The sequence below is a fragment of the Daucus carota genome, chromosome 5, assembly GCF_001625215.2.
Source record: "Daucus carota subsp. sativus chromosome 5, DH1 v3.0, whole genome shotgun sequence".
Lineage (NCBI taxonomy): Eukaryota > Viridiplantae > Streptophyta > Magnoliopsida > Apiales > Apiaceae > Daucus > Daucus carota.
This window is the reverse complement of record NC_030385.2, coordinates 17,128,188-17,147,262: the sequence shown is the minus strand read 5'-3', so window position 1 is coordinate 17,147,262 and position 19,075 is coordinate 17,128,188. Positions and strand designations below refer to the sequence as shown.

Here is a 19,075-nt window from a genome sequence, read left to right as displayed (position 1 = left end):
TTGCACAAAATACGTACAAAAGAAAATAATTAAATTATTAAACCCGAGAACAAACAATAAATAGGTATTTAAAATGTGCAAAAATATGGACTAATCAAACTTCCCCATACCTATCTTTTGCTCGTCCTCGAGTAAAAATCAAAAGAAAAGAAATAAACTAAGAAAACTAAATGCAAGTCCTAGGCTCCTTTTCGTAGGCGTGACGGGTGATTTAGGTTCACCAACCCGTTAAACTCGTACACGATCTCTACGAGAGGAGTTTTGTCTCCTAAGGGTTTACAGAAGATATACTCATAAAATCTGCGAGACATTCCAACAAGTGTCCTACTCGACTCGACTCTAATTTCGTTGGTGTTAACAAAAGTGTTTAAGGAAAATACGACTTAAAGATTCTTCTACTAATAATTAAGATACAGTTGTCTCTAATCTACTTAAGTCGACTCAAAAATTTACAAAAGATTTCCGAGGAGTGTTTATGATTTTAGGCCTTTGATGGATCTAATCGTCTAAAAATATTTTCTCTTTTTCAACCAATATTGAACTGACCCATTCTCTATCGAAACAAATAGCTAGCCAAACTTCGCAAACTATTATTCTCTTTTTTCTTTTTATAATCGACTTTACTTTGTCCGTTTTCTTAGGCTTTCTATGCTACCCTTGTAGCGAGCTTTGGGTCAGTGACTCCCAAACCAGACGGTCTTAGGCCACTAGGTTTTGAAATACCCCGACGGACTTAATAACTCGGGTAACAAAGGCCACAAAACGAGACTAGTCGATTCTACTTTTGCCCATTTATCTAAAGATTTTATCTATAAAGAACAATGGGTAGTGAAGTAGTTTATTCTATTTTTTTCCTTTTTCTATTTTTTTTTCTATATATATTTTTTTTATTCGCAAACGCTTGATTCGACATTGTTTCAACATGTGGGCTCTCTCTCAGGTATCGAATAACATCCCTAGATGATCTCTGCATCAAAGGTCTTGTGCAAATGTGTGTGCCATCTCGGAATCTCGAGTAAAAAATCAGTCGACAAAAGTTTCAGAAAGACAACCTTACTTAACTACGTTCAAACTATCTAAAAGACACTACATATATATACTTTTCGAAAACATGCTAACACCAACTACTCCTAAAGTTCAAGTGAGGGAAAGACAACTTAGCTAAAACATCTCTATTTTGGATTTTTTTCTAATTTTTCATTTTTTTTGGGTTTTCATTTTTTTGGAATTATACTAAAGCCCTCCCCATACCTAAATCATGCATTGTCCTCAATGTATGCAAAAGAAAGAATTGAAATGAGAGTGTAAAGAGAAAAAAAAATATACCTGAATTAGGAAATGAAGGGGATTTTTATTAACTACTGAAGCAACTTATATGATCAAGGGTCGATGAGGTGGATGACCTCTTCCTCCGAATCAACAGGCAATTCTAAAAATGGTTTAAGGCGTTGACCATTAACTTTGAAAACATTACCATTTTTAGGATCCTGAATTTCAATGGCACCGTGAGGAAAAACAACTTGAACAATATAAGGACCATCCCATCTAGAACGCAACTTACCGGGAAACAAATGAAGCCTAGAGTTGTAGAGAAGAACTTTTTGGCCGGGAGAAAAGGATTTTCTCAAAATAGTTTTATCATGAAAGGCCTTGGTTCTCTCTTTGTAAATTTTAGCATTTTCGTAGGCATCATTTCTAAGTTCGTCTAACTCGGTCAATTGCAACTTTCTATGACTTCCGGCGGTAGGTAAGTCAAAGTTTAATTCTCTAATGGCCCACATGGCCCTATGCTCTAACTCAACCGGCAAATGGCAAGCTTTACCATACACGAGTCTATAGGGAGATATTCCTAAGATGGTCTTAAAGGCGGTCCGATAAGCCCATAAGGCATCTATCAACTTGGTTGACCAATCCTTCTTATTCGAGTTGACCGTCTTTTCTAAGATTTGCTTAATTTGCCGGTTTGAAGCCTCTACTTGGCCACTAGTTTGAGGATGATAAGGGGTAGCAAGCCTATGAGTGATGGAGTACTTCTTAAGAAGTGACTCGAATTGATGGTTCTTAAAATGCGTCCCTTGGTCACTAATGATAGCCCTAGGTGCTCCAAATCGAGAAAAGATATTCTCTTTAAGGACTCGAAGGATAACTTTGTTGTCATTGGACCGGGTCGGAATGGCTTCTACCAACTTAGAAACGTAATCTACCGCTAGAAGGATGTAAAGGTGGCCAAAAGAACTAGGGAAGGGGCCCATGAAGTCTATGCCCCACACATCGAAAAGCTCTATAACAAGGATTGGGCTCATAGGCATCATGTTCCTCCTAGTGATTTTTCCTAGATGTTGACACCTACTACATGCAGAACAATACTCGGCGGCATCCTTAAACAAACTAAGCCAATAAAAACCGCATTGGAGGATTTTGGCGGCGGTCTTTTTCGCACTAAAATGACCTCCACATGCTTGATCATGACAAAACGAGAGGATACTATGAAACTCACTATTTGGGACACACCTCCTAAAGATTTGGTCTGGACAATGTTTAAAGAGATACGGGTCGTCCCAAAAGAAATGTTTCACTTCAGAAAAGAACTTGGCTTTATCATTCTTGGACCATGTCGAGGGAATGTCACCGGTTGCTAAATAATTGACTATGTCAGCGAACCATGGGAGAGTGGAAATTGAGAGAAGGTGATCATCAGGAAATGACTCGTTTAAAGGCAAGTCGTTAGTGGATTCAACCACTAATCGAGAGAGGTGATCGGCAACGACATTCTGGCAACCTTTCTTATCCCTAATCTCTAAGTCAAACTCTTGGAGCAACAACACCCATCTAATCAAACGGGCTTTTGAGTCTTTTTTCGAGAAAAGGTACCTAAGGGCGGCATGGTCGGTGTAAATGATGATTTTGGACCCGATGAGATAAGAGCGAAACTTTTCTAAGGCAAAGACTACAGCTAGAAGCTCCTTCTCGGTGGTAGAGTAATTGAGTTGAGCATCATTTAAGGTCTTACTAGCGTAGTAAATGACATGAGGTCTCTTATCTATTCGTTGACCTAACACCGCTATGGCATAATCGGATGCGTCACACATAAGCTCAAAAGGTTGACTCCAATCGGGAGACTTCATGATCGGGGCCGAAGTCAATTCTCTCTTTAGGTCTTCGAAGGAATGAACACACTCGCTTGTGAATTCGAATTTGACATCCTTAGCTAGAAGGTTGGTCAAAGGTCGGGCCTTTTTGCTAAAATCTTTGAGGAATCTACGGTAAAATCCCGCATGTCCAATGAAAGAACGAATTTCCTTAACGGACATGGGAGGTGGGAGATTAGCTATTAGGTCAACCTTAGCCTTGTCAACTTCGATCCCTTTTTCAGAAATTTTGTGTCCTAAAACGATTCCCTCCTTAACCATGAAATGACACTTCTCCCAATTTAACACTAGATCCGTTTCCTCACATCTTTTCAAAACTAAGTCTAGATTCTTAAGACATTGGTCAAAAGATGGTCCAAAGATGGAAAAGTCATCTATAAAGACTTCTAGAAAGTCACCTATCATTTCCGAGAAAATGCTAGTCATGCACCTTTGGAACGTGGACGGGCCCGTGGTTAGGCCAAAAGCTAAGCGTCTATACGCGAAGGTTCCAAAAGGGCAAGTGAAGGTGGTCTTTTCTTGGTCTTCGGGTGCAATTGGGATTTGAAAATATCCCGAATAACCATCTAAGAAGCAATAAAACGCATGACCCGCTAACCTCTCTAGCATTTGATCGATAAAGGGCAAAGGAAAATGATCTTTCCTAGTGACGGCATTGAGCTTCCTAAAATCTATGCACATTCTCCAACCGGATTGGACACGGGTGGGAACTTGCTCATTGTTCTCATTTGTCACTAAAGTGATGCCCGACTTCTTAGGCACTACATGGACGGGGCTCACCCACTTACTATCGGAAATGGGATAAATGATCCCATTGTCTAAGCACTTTAGAATTTCTTTCTTAACTACCTCCATCATAGGAGGGTTCAACCTCCTTTGAGGTTCTCTCACGGGCTTTGCATCCTCTACCAAATGAATTCTATGTTGGACAATCGCCGGGCTAATCCCTTTAATGTCCGAGATGCTCCACCCTATCGCTCCCTTATGCTTTCTAAGGATTCCTAAAAGTTCTTCCTCTTGTGACGTAGTCAAATTAGAGGCAATGATAACGGGATAGGACTCGTTAGGGCCTAGAAAAGCATACTTAAGCGTGTCGGGAAGAGGTTTGAGTTCTAACTCCGGCGGTTGTGACTCAACGGTTTTATTTGGTGATGGCAAATGCTCGGGTTCAACATAACGCTCTTGATTCGTTGTAGGAATGGTGGATTCTAACATTTGGTTGACCTCATGTGTGTAGTCAGAAACTTCCCAATCCTCTCCAAATTGTTTTAAGCAAAATTCGAGTGCATCTTTAGGATTCATGAGATCTTAATCAACTATTTCATCAATTAGATTTACATCCATAGGTTGATCATAGAAATCATCGGATTGTTTCCCTACATGAAAGATGTTGAGGTCTATTGTCATGTTACCAAATGTTAGCTTCATTAGGCCATTTCATTAGATGGGAATTTGATTCTTCGGGTTCTTAACCGGCTCGGTCTCTAGGACGACAAAATCTACGGGAAACACAAAGTCACCTACTTTAATTAGCACATCTTCGATCATTCCATTAGGAATCTTCACGGATCGATCGGCTAATTGAAGTGTGACATTTGTTTGTCGGAGCTCCCCTAAACCTAAGGCTTGGTAGATAGAATATGGAAGGAGATTAACACTAGCCCCTAAATCTAGTAATGCCTTATCCACAAAAGTTTCTCCTATGACACATGAAATTGTAGGACAACCGGGGTCCTTGTATTTCACGGGAATTTGGTTTGAGAGAATCGAACTAATGTGAGATGTAAGGAACGCTTTCTTAGGGACATGGTTGGTTCTTTTATGGGTACATAACTCCTTAAGACACTTAGCATATGATGGAATTTGTTGAATTGCATCTAAAAGGGGTATGTTGACCTTGACTTGCTTAAACACCTCCAAAATCTTCTCTATTTGAGCCGATTGCTTAGGTGAAATAAGTCTTTGTGGGTAAGGGACTTTCGGTTTATAGACTACCTCACTTTGCAACTCAGGATTTGGTTCCGGGTTTGGGTCACTCGACACCTCACAGTCTTTTGAACTTTCGGGTTTGTCATAAATAATGGTAGTGCGGGGTGGACTTGAATTAGAAGTCGAAACCCCTTTTTCACCAAGGTTCTCACCAACGTGGGTATCTACTTGTTTACCCGACCTAAGAGAAATAACCGCATGCACATTATCCGGGGGTCTTTGATTAAGAGGAAACTTCGGGTTCACCTCGGGTTGGCTCGGGAATTTGTTCTTTTCTCGCTCACACAATGTGCTAGCTAATTGACTTAATTGGGACTCTAACTTAGAGATGGCTTGCACATTAGAATGCAAAAGTTGCCTATCTTGGGTTAAAGTTTGGATGAAAGTTTGCTGGGATTGGGTCAAATTAGTTTGCGACTTCACTAAGGCCTCTATGCTCTTTTCTAAGGAATTGAGTCTCTTATCCGAATCATTAAACCCGGGAGGATTTAACGGAGCTTGACTCGGGTTTTGATAATTAGGAAAAGAGTTAGGATTGGGCCTTTGAAAATTTTGTTGTGGAGGTTGAAAATTTTGACCTTGGTTCCACGAGAAATTCGGGTGATTCTTCCACCCGGGATTGTAAGTTGGTGCAAAAGGGTCATTTCTAGGCTTGGGTTGGAACATCGCGTTCACTTGCTCAAAATCGTGAGATTGTTGGATCTCGAGATGGGAAGCATTATAGTTCGGGAACATAGGTAAAGATGAGGGGCCACTATGAGACTCTAAAGCTTCGAGTCTCTTAGTTAGGGTTGCTAATTTGGCATCGGTTGCGACATTGTTTCCTATTGAGTGCAAACCCCTAGTGCTAGAAGCCTCGATCGACTTCTTAGGTACCCTAGTAGACTCCCACAACATTGTTTTCTCGGCTAAGTCCTCGAAAAATTCCCACCCTTGGTCCTCATCTTTGTCCATGAATTTGCCTTGGCACATAGACTCTAACAAAGCGGTTGTTTGACTATCTAAGGCCTCGTAAACAATTTTGCAAAGTCTCCATTTTTCTATTCCATGGTGGGGGCATTGTGATAGAAGATTTTTAAAACAATCAAAGAATTTCCAAAAAGACTCATTTTCCCTTTGATGAAATTGATTTATTTCATTTGAAATTTGAGTAGTCTTATGGTTTGGAAAATACTTATTAAGAAACATTACCACAAACCCCTCCCAAGTGGAAATAGAATTGACCGGTAGACTATACAACCATTTTTTAGCATTTTCTTTTAAAGCGAAGTTGATTAGTCTAAGCCGAATGGAATCCTCACTCAATTGTTGGAGTTTTTGTAAACCACAAACCTCCTCAAATTCTTGAATAAAAAGATAGGGATCCTCACCTTCACTCCCTAAAAACTTAGGCAACATACTAATGTGATGTGCCTTAATCTCAAAATTATTCCCATTAACGGGAGGAAGGGTGATGCACGAAGGTTGAGCAGAACGAGACGGGTAACAGCGGTCTTTAAGACACAACGCCATGTTTACTATCAGTTCGCTAGCTTCTATGGGTTCGGACTCCGAAGAAGACGAGGAAATCTCGACTATAGGTCTTACTAGTCTAGATGATTCGTTCCTAACCCAAGCAGTTCGCATAAACTAGATAGTAAACACGTAGCAAATAAGTGCGAGAAAATAAATCACACAAAAGAAAAGGTGTAAAAAAAAGAAAAAAAACCTTAAATCTAGGGTTCCCTAAAAAAAATGAACTAGACCTTGCTCCCAACTTTAAGTACCACCAAAAATTCGATAAATCAGAAATTATTCGAACCCGTCTGGCCAGTTTAGAGCAGGCATTGCCAAGAGGCCAATCTCCGTGTTCGCACAAAATCACGCAAGCGTACGTGGTCACAAGTAATATAGAATAAAATGAAGTTCGTTCCCACAGAGACTGGTGTATTTAAGAATATGCACTTATGCAACAATGTATGATTATTATTCAATGCTTGGACAAATAACAATTGGGGTTTGATTAACTAAATTAACTAATTAAAATCGAATTATAACTAAGAGAATTAAATCGAATTACTTATGAAAATAAAACATGGGATTCTAACTTCATTATATACTTCATTCAGAGTTATGCCTTATCGATATGTAATGGTTGACAACTAATCAGATAACACGAGACTGATACAAGCTAACTGTCGTTATACGAGCACCATACTGTTTCACATCCACAATTAAGATAGAAGGGGAACAGACACCAATTATGCTTAGACCCTATATGTCTATAGAATTTGAAAACATAATGGTTGAAGAGCAAGTTATCTATCAAGCTTACATAGGGCGATGCAAGATGGGTAAAATCACATCACAAGTCATATTATCGAACACGAAACCTATGCTCGCATGGCAAGTTCTAAATCAATATATCCACTGTCGCTTCAATAAAGATTAACAAACAATCTTAGATGTTAGCTACACATCCAAGACGAATAAGCACAACCAATACGAGGAAATCAAACCATAACACAATTAGTTAAGGCAAATTAACTACTGAAATCTATATATAAATCCGCTAGAATCCCACGATAATGATTAGTTCATAATCGAACTTCTCATCATCATGGGAATAAGAGTAAACATGGTAGAATTAAGTCTAAACAATATCAAAGTAATAAAACAAGAGTAGCGAAACAAATCTCAACGAGCATCCAAAGCTACGCCTACTTCGAAGAATTACAAAAGTGAAAACAATGAATCTACATCTTCTCCGTAGTCTTCACGCGCTCCTTCGAATGTTTCTAGGGTACTTGACTTCTCCCTTGGGCTTTTCTTTATATCTCACAGCAATCGGGCCTTCAAACGGTTCAAAAATATGCAATTTGGGCTTAAATTTCCGTCAAAATGGGGTCTAGACCCCATCAGTGGGGTGGAGACCCCGTCAGCTGGGTCTAGACCCCGTCAGCGGGGCGGAGACCCCATATGGGCAGACCTGAAATTTTCTGACAGTGTTTTTCCTTTTTCTCCCTCCTCGTTCGCCCAATTCCTACACCGTTTCTTCCATCCTTTAGCTCCGAAAACACCCTTTATCCTTCTTCTAGGCCACCTACATAACACACAAAGAAAACACATCAAAAACACCACATACTTGAGGCCAAATCATCAATTTGAGTCGAAACGAGGCATTCCAAGTGATAGAGTATATATTTACATATATTCTAGATGATTTTATTCTCATATTTAATTGTATTTTGCATTTAATTGGATATTTATTTAATGGATTTTAATGTTTTATTGTAGGAAGCAAGGAGTTCCTAAATTTGGAAGAATTTGGAATAAAGAGCTTAATTTGAAGATTAATTAGAAGGAAATTCGGATTTGTTGGATTGCTTGCACCTGAATCACTGTTTGGGCCATATCTTGAGTTCTAGAAGTCAGAATTGGGTGATCTTACAGCCCACGCGAAGACAGCCCACGCGAAGCTTAGAGAATTTTCTTTAATTCAGAGATGGTCCAATATCCAAAATCCAACAGAATCATCCCAGAAACAGGACAGAATAATCTGCTACGAATTTTCTTTCAGGAAACCTATTTCATTTGGGAAACTGATTTGTATTTCCGTATAAGCATTAAAATCAAATATATATTTATAGGGATAGACATTAGAGGAGGAATTAGACTGTATTGTATAATTAGGTTAGGTTAAAAACACTTTGTCTTCTTCTTCAAAAACTTCGGGATTGAAGACTCCATTGTATAATCCATCTTTATTTTCTTTATTATGCTAGAGTAGATTTTATTCTAGAATTCAGTTGAACCATAGTTGTGGTTGATGCATGATTTTTGATGATCTTCGGTTGATAAGATTATTTGCTCTTGCTTATTGAGTTGTGCTGATTAACAATTGCAGGTCAGACGTGATTGTGTGTATTGTTCAAACCGATATCTATCTACCATCGGAAGTTGGATTTAGATGGTTGTGATTTATCCAATAAGGACATGAACTTCTCCATGGAAATAGGTAGAAGGAATTGTTTGGAAGTTAGGATGCTGTGTTTAATGTCTCTAAACTGCATGATACCATGGAAATAGGCTTGATTGTATTTTAGAGAAGCTAATAATACTCGGAAGAGGTTATTGGTATTTTATAGGGCGCATCTTTCCTCGTGAGTAATATATCTGATTGATTGGGGGAGAAAATCATAATTGCATTAATTCATGCTAGTGTGGATACTTGATTCTGGATATTTTTATTTAATTATTTTCTAGATTTTATTTGTATTAGTTTAATAATCTCCCAATTTTTATTGTGTTATTTGATTAGTTGGATTGAATCGAGAATAACTAGTGTTTGATACGTTTGTCTCTGTGGGAACGACTCTGACTTACCCTACTACATAGTTAGGAGGTTTGTTAGATATTTATTATTTGATAGGCACGCGACAGCCTTGTCAAATTTTTGGCGCCGCTACCGGGGACAAAGCGGTATTAGATTAGTTTATTTTTGATAAGATCCAACTAATTTTTTTTTGTTGTTGCTTCAGCTATTATTCTTGTTCCGTTTAATCCTTCACTTGTGGTTTTTTTTTGTTTCTTTCAATCTTTGAGTTTCAGGCTTCTACGACAAGAAAGTAAGCGAGTGAATGGAGGAGGAAGAAGAAAGCATGGAAGCATTGACTAAGGCTGTGCATAGAATATCTCGGATGGTCGATGAACTTGAGTCGAGATCTTCATATTTGGTTGCTACTTGTGAGGTTTGTGGTATGCAGGGACACACTCGAAGCTTTTGCCGATTCAACACCCCTTGTTATCCAAACCAAGCACCTTATTGGGATGGTAGTTTTGACCACTCTACCAACTACAACTCCAACCAAATACCACAGTACAATCCATATCCTAGCACATACAACTCCGGTTGGGAAAATTATCCTGATTTTTCCTACCAAAACCATCCATATCCACCACAACAGTCTAGCTTGGAAACCGCCTTGGATACTTTTATCTCTGAATTTTCTCCAAATCAACAATTTAATTCTCAGTTTGAAGAGATACAAGTTAGTCCATGCCAAGCTCAACCACCTGAAACCAACTACCCTCAACCACCACAAAAGTCCAACTTGGAAATTCTTTTGGAAGAATTTATTTCTACACAAGAGAAACAGAATGAAAAATTTGAGACAAGTCTCAGCACCAACAAACAGATCCTCAATGAGATGCAAGCTCATACCAAGTTGATGGAAGACACACTGGCTCAAATGACTCAACAGGTAACTTAATTCGTAGAGATGCGCACTCAAACGGATAGTGAACCTACGAGTCAAACTGATGATGCAATTTTGTGGAATGGTGAGGAGGTTAAGGAGTCTACAAAAGAGGTCGGTAATAGTAAGATAATTTTTGATGATGAAGATGATAATGATTTTGAAAATCTTACCCTTGTTGATCCTTATGTTTCTCAAGAAATTAACTTATGTGAAAAATCTTGTGATAATAATGATGTTGATTTCTTAGATGACTCTCTTTGCATTCTATTTGATGAGGGTGATGATATATCTATGGTGGAAATTGATGCGAATAAGGATATTGTGAATTCAATTATGGTAGATGAGATAGAACCAAATTTGGACGAGATTGACTCAATTGATGTTAGGATTGAGAATGTGTATATTCCTTTTGTCGATCAGATTTGGGAGCAATTTGTGAAAAATAACTATAAACGTGTTAGTGATGATTTTTCTAAATATTTTCACATCCCCAAATATTTTAAGCAACATGTAATTCTTGGGTGTCAATTTATACATCTTCTTGGTAATTTAATTGGTGTTCACATGATTAGATTACTTGAAATTAGGAGATATGTACATTTGTTTGCTTTTTCACCTCATTGATGGATATTAGCTATTTAATTAAGTCGAGCTAATGACAATAAACAAGCGCTTCTTGGGAGGCAACCCATGAATTTTGTAAGTTTGCATAGTTATAATAATAACTATTATTATTATCATATTTATTATTATTATTATTATTATTAGTAGTAGTAATATTTTCATAGATAGATTTTCATAAAGGTTGTTTACTCTCTCAAGGTGCCTTGACAATTTCTGTGAAGTGTTTCAGGAATAAATTAAAAATTTATAAGAATTATTGAAAAAAAAATCAGTTTCTACAGAGCTAGCTGGTGCTGCTGTCCGTGCAAATATCTGCTTGCCGTGCAAAAGCTACTGGATGTTTTAGCGCTTTTCACAATTTTGTGTGGCGGGCTTGTGAATTTATTGTTGCCAGTGCGAAAGATACTGGTCCTCAGCTCCTTCCTTCATTTCTGTACTGGCCCAGTCAAGTTTTCAAAGTCCAGCAGTCCAATGATTCTAAAAAGAAGTTGGCGAGGGGAATTGAACCTGCATCTATCCATGGGTTCAAAGGTGCACTCTCCAACCACTTGGTCAGCTGCTATAATTAATCAAATTTCTCTGACCTAAGACTTGTAGTTTTCATCGAGCTGGACAATTAATTCAACAGAGCCACACAGCATACTTTTTCGAGCGACACTTCGTGCTTGTGCACTAGGGGAGTATTTTTAACCTTTCTTTGTATAATTTTTTTATTTTATTAGTTTTGTATTTTTAAGATGTATTATTATTATTTATTTATTCATTGAGGACAATGAACCATTTAAGTGTGGGGATGAGTTCTTAATTAATATAAAAATCCAAAGAAATTATATATGATTAAAATTTAAAAAAAAATAAGAAAAAATTGTCTTGTCTTAGATTTAGGAAATTTATGTAAGTTGCATTTAAATTAGAGCATGTAGTTTTTTTAGCAGTTATTTGTTTATTTTATTTTCTGTTTTTAGTTTGCATTTGCATAATTCATGAAAGTATAATACCGAGTTAATTTCTTATGATGAATTTATTTGCAAAATTTCTTGGCTAGTAGTCTTGATTATATGTGATGTCTTGCATGCTTAGAAATTGTTTGTGCGGAAATTCAAATTACACTGTAAATGCTCTAGAGATGAGATTTAGGCTAGCTTAATTCTTGAGTCTTTGCTATGAGTCGGGCATAGAATTTTGACTATTCTGTTTTGAGCTTAGAGTATGTAAATCTTAAGTTTGGGGAAGTTTTGGGATGAATATGCCTTTCTAAAAAAAAGAATATTATGAATAAAGTATCAAGTACTCCTTTGAGATCACTGGGTGACAATATAATGTACTTGTGCTGGTATTAAGTGCAATTGTACTAGAAATAAAATATTCTTGGTGACACTTCACAACCTCTGATTACTGGAGAATTACTTGACTTCAAAAAAAAAAAAAAGAGGAAAAAATAGCTAGCGAAGTCCTATGGTGGTCGTAACTCACTTACCCTGAGAAGCGTCCCGATCTTAGACTGAGTATGCGGAAAAAAGAAAAAAAATATATGTATAATAAAAATATAAGAGAGGCATAGAAGTTCCTTTGTGACCCTGAGCTATAGTTGACTCTAATGTAACGAAGTGTTTAATCATCATTCTGATTAACGGCTCATGGTTAAGACTCTGTTGAAGTTTGTTGGTCTCTGTTTTATTTCATTAGAGAGCATACTGAGCACACACTCCGTACTTGCAGTGGAAGAGTTGCATGACTAAAATGTGAGATAGATGAAATCCTTGATTGTTGCATATTCTGAAGATTTTATGTTGACAAGGTTAATGCTTTCATGATTGGATTCTAGGCATATTCATTTAGATTGCATTCATATTAGTTGCATGTTTAAGACTTGGCAGAATAATATTGGACTTTGTGGGTATATCTTCTACAAACCTTCAGGAGACAAAACTCGTCCTACTAGAGCTGCCTAGGGGTTTAACGGCTTGTTGCATGCGCTCAATGCAATCGTGTCATCTACGAAAGTGGTGTTAGTTAGTTAGTTAGATTATTTTTATTTCGCTTATTTGCCCGAGGACGTGCAAAAGCTAAGTGTGGGGATGTTTGATAGAGTATACATTTACATATATTCTAGATGATTTTATTCTCATATTTAATTGTATTTTGCATTTAATTGGATATTTATTTAATGGATTTTAATGTTTTATTGTAGGAAGCAAGGAGTTCCTATACTTGGAAGAATTTGGAATAAAGAGCTTAATTTGAAGATTAATTAGAAGGAAATTCGGATTTGTTGGATTGCTTGCACCTGAATCACTGTTTGGGCCATATCTTGAGTTCTAGAAGTCAGAATTGGGTGATCTTACAGCCCACGCGAAGCTTAGAGAATTTTCTTTAATTCAGAGATGGTCCAATATCCAAAATCCAACAGAATCATCCCAGAAACAGGACAGAATAATCTGCTACGAATTTTTTTTCAGGAAACCTATTTCATTTGGAAAACTGATTTGTATTTCCTTATAAGCATTAAAATCAAATATATATTTATAGGGATAGACATTAGAGGAGGAATTAGACTGTATTGTATAATTAGGTTAGGTTAAAAACACTTTGTCTTCTTCTTCAAAAACTTCGGGATTGAAGACTCCATTGTATAATCCATCTTTATTTTCTTTATTATGCTAGAGTAGATTTTATTCTAGAATTCAGTTGAACCCTAGTTGTGGTTGATGCATGATTTTTGATGATCTTCGGTTGATAAGATTATTTGCTCTTGCTTATTGAGTTGTGCTGATTAACAATTGCAGGTCAGACGTGATTGTGTGTATTGTTTGAACCGATATCTATCTACCATCGGAAGTTGGATTTAGATGGTTGTGATTTATCCAATAAGGACATGAACTTCTCCATGGAAATAGGTAGAAGGAATTGTTTGGAAGTTAGGATGCTGTGTTTAATGTCTCTAAACTGCATGATACCATGGAAATAGGCTTGATTGTATTTTAGAGAAGCTAATAATACTCGGAAGAGGTTATTGGTATTTTATAGGGCGCATCTTTCCTCGTGAGTAATATATCTGATTGATTGGGGGACAAAATCATAATTGCATTAATTCATGCTAGTGGGGATACTTGATTCTGGATATTTTTATTTGATTATTTTCTAGATTTTATTTGTATTAGTTTAATAATCTCCCAATTTTTATTTTGTTATTTGATTAGTTGGATTGAATCGAGAATAACTAGTGTTTGATACGTTTGTCTCTGTGGGAACGACTCTGACTTACCCTACTACATAGTTAGGAGGTTTGTTAGATATTTATTATTTGATAGGCACGCGACAGCCTTGTCAAATTTTTGGTTCCAAGTGGATATAAAATCCACTTATCACACCCCCAAACTTAAACCGATGCTTGTCCTCAAGCATAGACACACTCAAACATTACTAATGCAATGCATGAATGCAACTAAATGACTATTTCTACTCGAATCATGAAGTGTAATCCTTGTTAACTTATAAACCTCAGAATATGCAACATTCTAGGCATTCATCTCTTTCACATATGAGCCATGTTCTCTTCCATTACAAGTGTGAAGTGCATCGTCTGTGCTAGCATGCTCTCTAGTGAAACAAAACAAAGACTATCAAACTTCAACAGAGTCCTCACTATGAGCCGTTTATAAGAATCGGGCATAAAGTCTTCTTTACCAATGAGTCAACTATAGTTTAAGGTCACTAAAGAAATCCTATGCCTCTCCTTTTTTTTCTTTTACTTTTTTTTTCTTGCTAAGTCTAAGGTTGGGACGCTTCGCAGTGTAAGTGAGTCACGACCATCATTAGACTTCGCTTATTCTTTTTTCTTAAAATCAAGTATTTCTCCAGTAACCAAGGGTTGTGAAAAGTCACCAAGAATTTGCTTATTCTAATACATTTGCACTTAATACCAGCACAAGTACATGGGTCGTCCCCTTCACATGACATTGCATATTACCCATTGATCTCAAAGGAGTACCTGATTCTCTTTATTCTTTTTTTTTTCTTTTTTTCTTTTTTTCTTCTTTCTTTCTTTCTTTCTTTCTTTTTTTTAGGAAGGCATATTCATCCCTTAACTCCCCCAAACTTAAGATTTACAATGTCTCAGTTTAAAAAGGGAATAATCCAAATTCTACGCCCGACTCAACGCAAGGACCCAAGAAATAAGTTAGTCTAGGTCTTATCTCTAGAGCATAAGTGTAATTACAATTTCCAAACAAGCAATTTCCAAGAACAAGGCATCACATGTGATCAAGACTACTAGCCAAGAAATTATACACATAAACTCATCATAGGAAATCAACTTGGAACACAACTTCACGATTCATGCAAATGCAACTATATGAAACTACTAACACATCCTAAACACAAGCATATATAAAAAAACTTACTAATATGCAAAATATATGAGATAATACTACTATATGCAACATGCAACCTATATGAACACACAAACTAATCCTTAGATTACCACCCCCAAACTTACAATATTCAAAGTCCTCATTGAAGGCGATAATAAGGATAGAATGTACCTAGAAGTCGGCAGGATCACCCTCCTCGGGTGGAGGATCAGGTGGTTGATACACCATGCCCTCTCCAAACACTGGCCAATCAACCTCAACACCAATGGCTCGAAAAGCACTCCCAAGATCCTGATTCAAATCCTCAGCAAAACGTCGATGAATGTCATGCATGACATCTATGCGCCGAGACAAGCTTCTAAACTGCACCTCACTTATGAGATCCGGTGGTAGTTTGAGTTCGATTTTGGGAGCTTCTTCAATAGATGGTTTAAGATGCTCTTTAGAATTTTTAAGCTCTGCTACTCCTTCATCTTCGAAATCATAATCCTCTGTTAAGACTCTCTCTAAGGTACATGGCCCTAGCTTTTGCTCAATCTCGGAATTTGATACAACTTCTAGTGGCTCCACCTTAAAGCATTCTTCTTCGTCGGTTTGAAATTTTATTGCATTAAACACCTTAAAAGTGACACTCTGATCTTGAATTCTCATTGTAAGCTCTCCTTTTTGCACGTCGATCAAAGTTTGGCCTGTAGCTAAGAATGGCCTTCCCAAGATTATGGGAATCTTCTTATCCTCCTCGAAGTCTAGAATAACAAAATCAACAGGAAAGATGAGCTTATCCACCTTAACCAAGACATCTTCCACTATACCTCTCGGGTATGTGATGGACCGATCAGCCAGTTGTAAGGACATGTTCGTAGGTTTCGGCTCCGGCAGACCAAGTTTCTTGAAGACAGACAACGGCATCAGATTGATGCTAGCTCCCAAGTCACACAAGCACTTGTTGAAAGACAATTGCCCAATAGAACACGGGATTGTGAAGCTTCCCGGATCCTTCAGCTTCGGAGGCAATTTCTGCTGCAACACCGCACTACACTCCTCGGTCAAAGCCATAGTCTCCAATTCCTCAAGTTTGAGTTTCCGAGATAGAATACCTTTCATGAATTTAGCATAACTCGGCATTTGTTCTAGAGCTTCCGCAAAAGGTATGTTGATTTGTTATTTCCTGAAAACCTCTAGAAATTTAGCGAATTGTTTGTCGAGCTTATGCTTCTGAAGTCTCTTTGGAAAAGGGGGAGGTGGATATACTTGTTTGACCCCATTATCAGATTTCGGACTAGACTTCTCAGCTGATTCCTTGCTTTCCTCCTCGTTGATTTGTTTCTTGTCAGCGTCAACAACAGTTTTTCCATCATCAGACTTAGATGAGAGCACGGGTGTTTCGTCCTGTTGTTCGCTCTCATCTTTATCATGCTCTGTTGCTGAATCTTTATCCTTCGTAACCTTTCCGGGCCTTAAAGTGACTGCCTGTACCTGTTCTTTCACCTCTTTCTTTCCCGGATTGGCCTCGGTATCACTAGGAAGATTTCCTTGTGGTCTGTTAATCAACGCGTTAGCAATTTGCCCAATCTGATTTTCCAAGGTTTTGATTTGACACCGCTTGGCTTTTAACCATTAATCTCCATTCTTCCAATTCAGATCATTCGTTAGAAGACTGTCCAGCCACCCCTTGATTTTGTTGCTGGAATCCTGGTGGATGGAATTGCTGCTTCGGTGCAAACTGTTGTTGAAAACCAGAAGAGTTGAAAGGTCTAGATCCCTGCTGCTGAACTGCAGTTGCGGATGAGGCATGAAATTCTGATTGTTGCTCCAGCTGAAATTTGGATGATTCCGATTATTGGGGTGATATGTGGCCGGGGCAGGCTGCTGATTATTTTTGATAATTGCTCACAAACTGAGCGGATTCACTAGATATAGAACAATGATCAGAAGAATGTGCACCCGCACAAAGCTCGCAAACAATAGGTGGTGGTTGAACTCCCAAGTTAGCTAAGGAATCGATCTTCATAGTAAGAGCCTTAATTTGAGCAGTCAAGGCTGCAGAAGCATCAACATCAAGAATTCCTGCTACTTTTCCCTGATGAAGACGCTGAGTAGGATTCTGATATTCATTTGTAGTCATCATCTCGATCAACTCATAAGCCTCATCATAGCTCTTAGCCCATAGAGCTCCACCTGATGCTGCATCGAGCATCGACCTCGATTGAGGTCCCAAGCCATTATAGAAACAATTAATCACCATCCAATCAGGCATCCCATGATGTGGGCACTTTCGAAGCATCTCTTTGTAGCGTTCCCAAGCTTCACATAAAGTTTCACCAGACTGCTGAGAGAATTGAGTGATAGCATTCCTGATTGCAGCTGTTTTGGCCATAGGGAAGAACTTAGTTAGAAATTTCTGAGCCAGGTCCTCTCATGTCGTAATAGATCCTGCAGGAAGAGAATGCAACCATCCCTTAGCTTTGTCCCTCAGAGAAAATGGGAATAGCCTCAATTTGATGGCATCTGCAGTAACACCATTGAACTTGAAAGTGTCGCAGATCTCAATGAAGTCCCGGATATGCATATTAGGATCCTCTGTTGGAGAACCCCCAAACTGCACTGAGTTCTGAATCATCTGAATGGTGCTCGGTTTGATTTCGAAAGTGTTGGCCTGAATTGTTGACCTGACAATGCTCGATTGAATGTCATTAATTTTCGGGTCAGAGTAAGCCTTAAGAGCCTTAGCAACACCTGCATCTTGTTCATCCATATTATTACTTACAATCGTTTCTGCTTTTGCCAATGCTTCTTTACGAGCCTGAGATCGTGTTCGCATACACGTCACTCAAGTACCTGAAACACACACAAACGAAATAAAAGTGAGAAAAGAATCCAAGTCAATGAACTTTAACGACCACTGATGACAAGCACATAAACTAAAATAAAACACCGAGTCCCTGGCAGCGACGCCAAATCTCCGTGTTCGCAAAAAATCACGCAAGCGTACGTGGTCACAAGTAATATAGAATAAAATGAAGTTCGTTCCCACAGAGACTGGTGTATTTAAGAATATGCACTTATGCAACAATGTATGATTATTATTCAATGCTGGGACAAATAACAATTGGGGTTTGATTAACTAAATTAACTAATTAAAATCGAATTATAACTAAGAGAATTAAATCGAATTACTTATGAAAATAAAACATGGGATTCTAACTTCATTATATACTTCATTCATAGTTATGCCTTATCGATATGTAATGATTGACAACTAATCAGATAACACGAGACTGATACAAGCTAACTGTCGTTATACGAGCACCATACTGTTTCACATCCACAATTAAGATAGAAGGAGAACAGACACAAATTATGCTTAGACCCTATATGTCTATAGAATTTGAAAACATAATGGTTGAAGAGCAAGTTATCTATCAAGCTTACATAGGGCGATGCAAGATGGGTAAAATCACATCACAAGTCATGTTATCGAACACGAAACCTATGCTCGCATAGCAAGTTCTAAATCAATATATCCACTGTCGCTTCAATAAAGATTAACAAACAATCTTAGATGTTAGCTACGCATCCAAGACGAATAAGCACAACCAATACGAGGAAATCAAACCATAACACAATTAGTTAAGGCAAATTAACTACTGAAATCCATATATAAATCCGCTAGAATCCCACGATAATGATTAGTTCGTAA

At 37.9% G+C, this 19,075-nt stretch overlaps 1 non-coding gene across 1 annotated transcript; it reads left to right on the top strand.

The window, feature by feature from the left end:
* Positions 1-17,630: 17,630 nt before the first annotated feature.
* LOC135146923 (small nucleolar RNA R71) lies at positions 17,631-17,737 on the top strand. Its single transcript, XR_010284016.1, has one exon. It is a non-coding gene; the product is annotated as a small nucleolar RNA R71 (small nucleolar RNA).
* Positions 17,738-19,075: the final 1,338 nt, after the last annotated feature.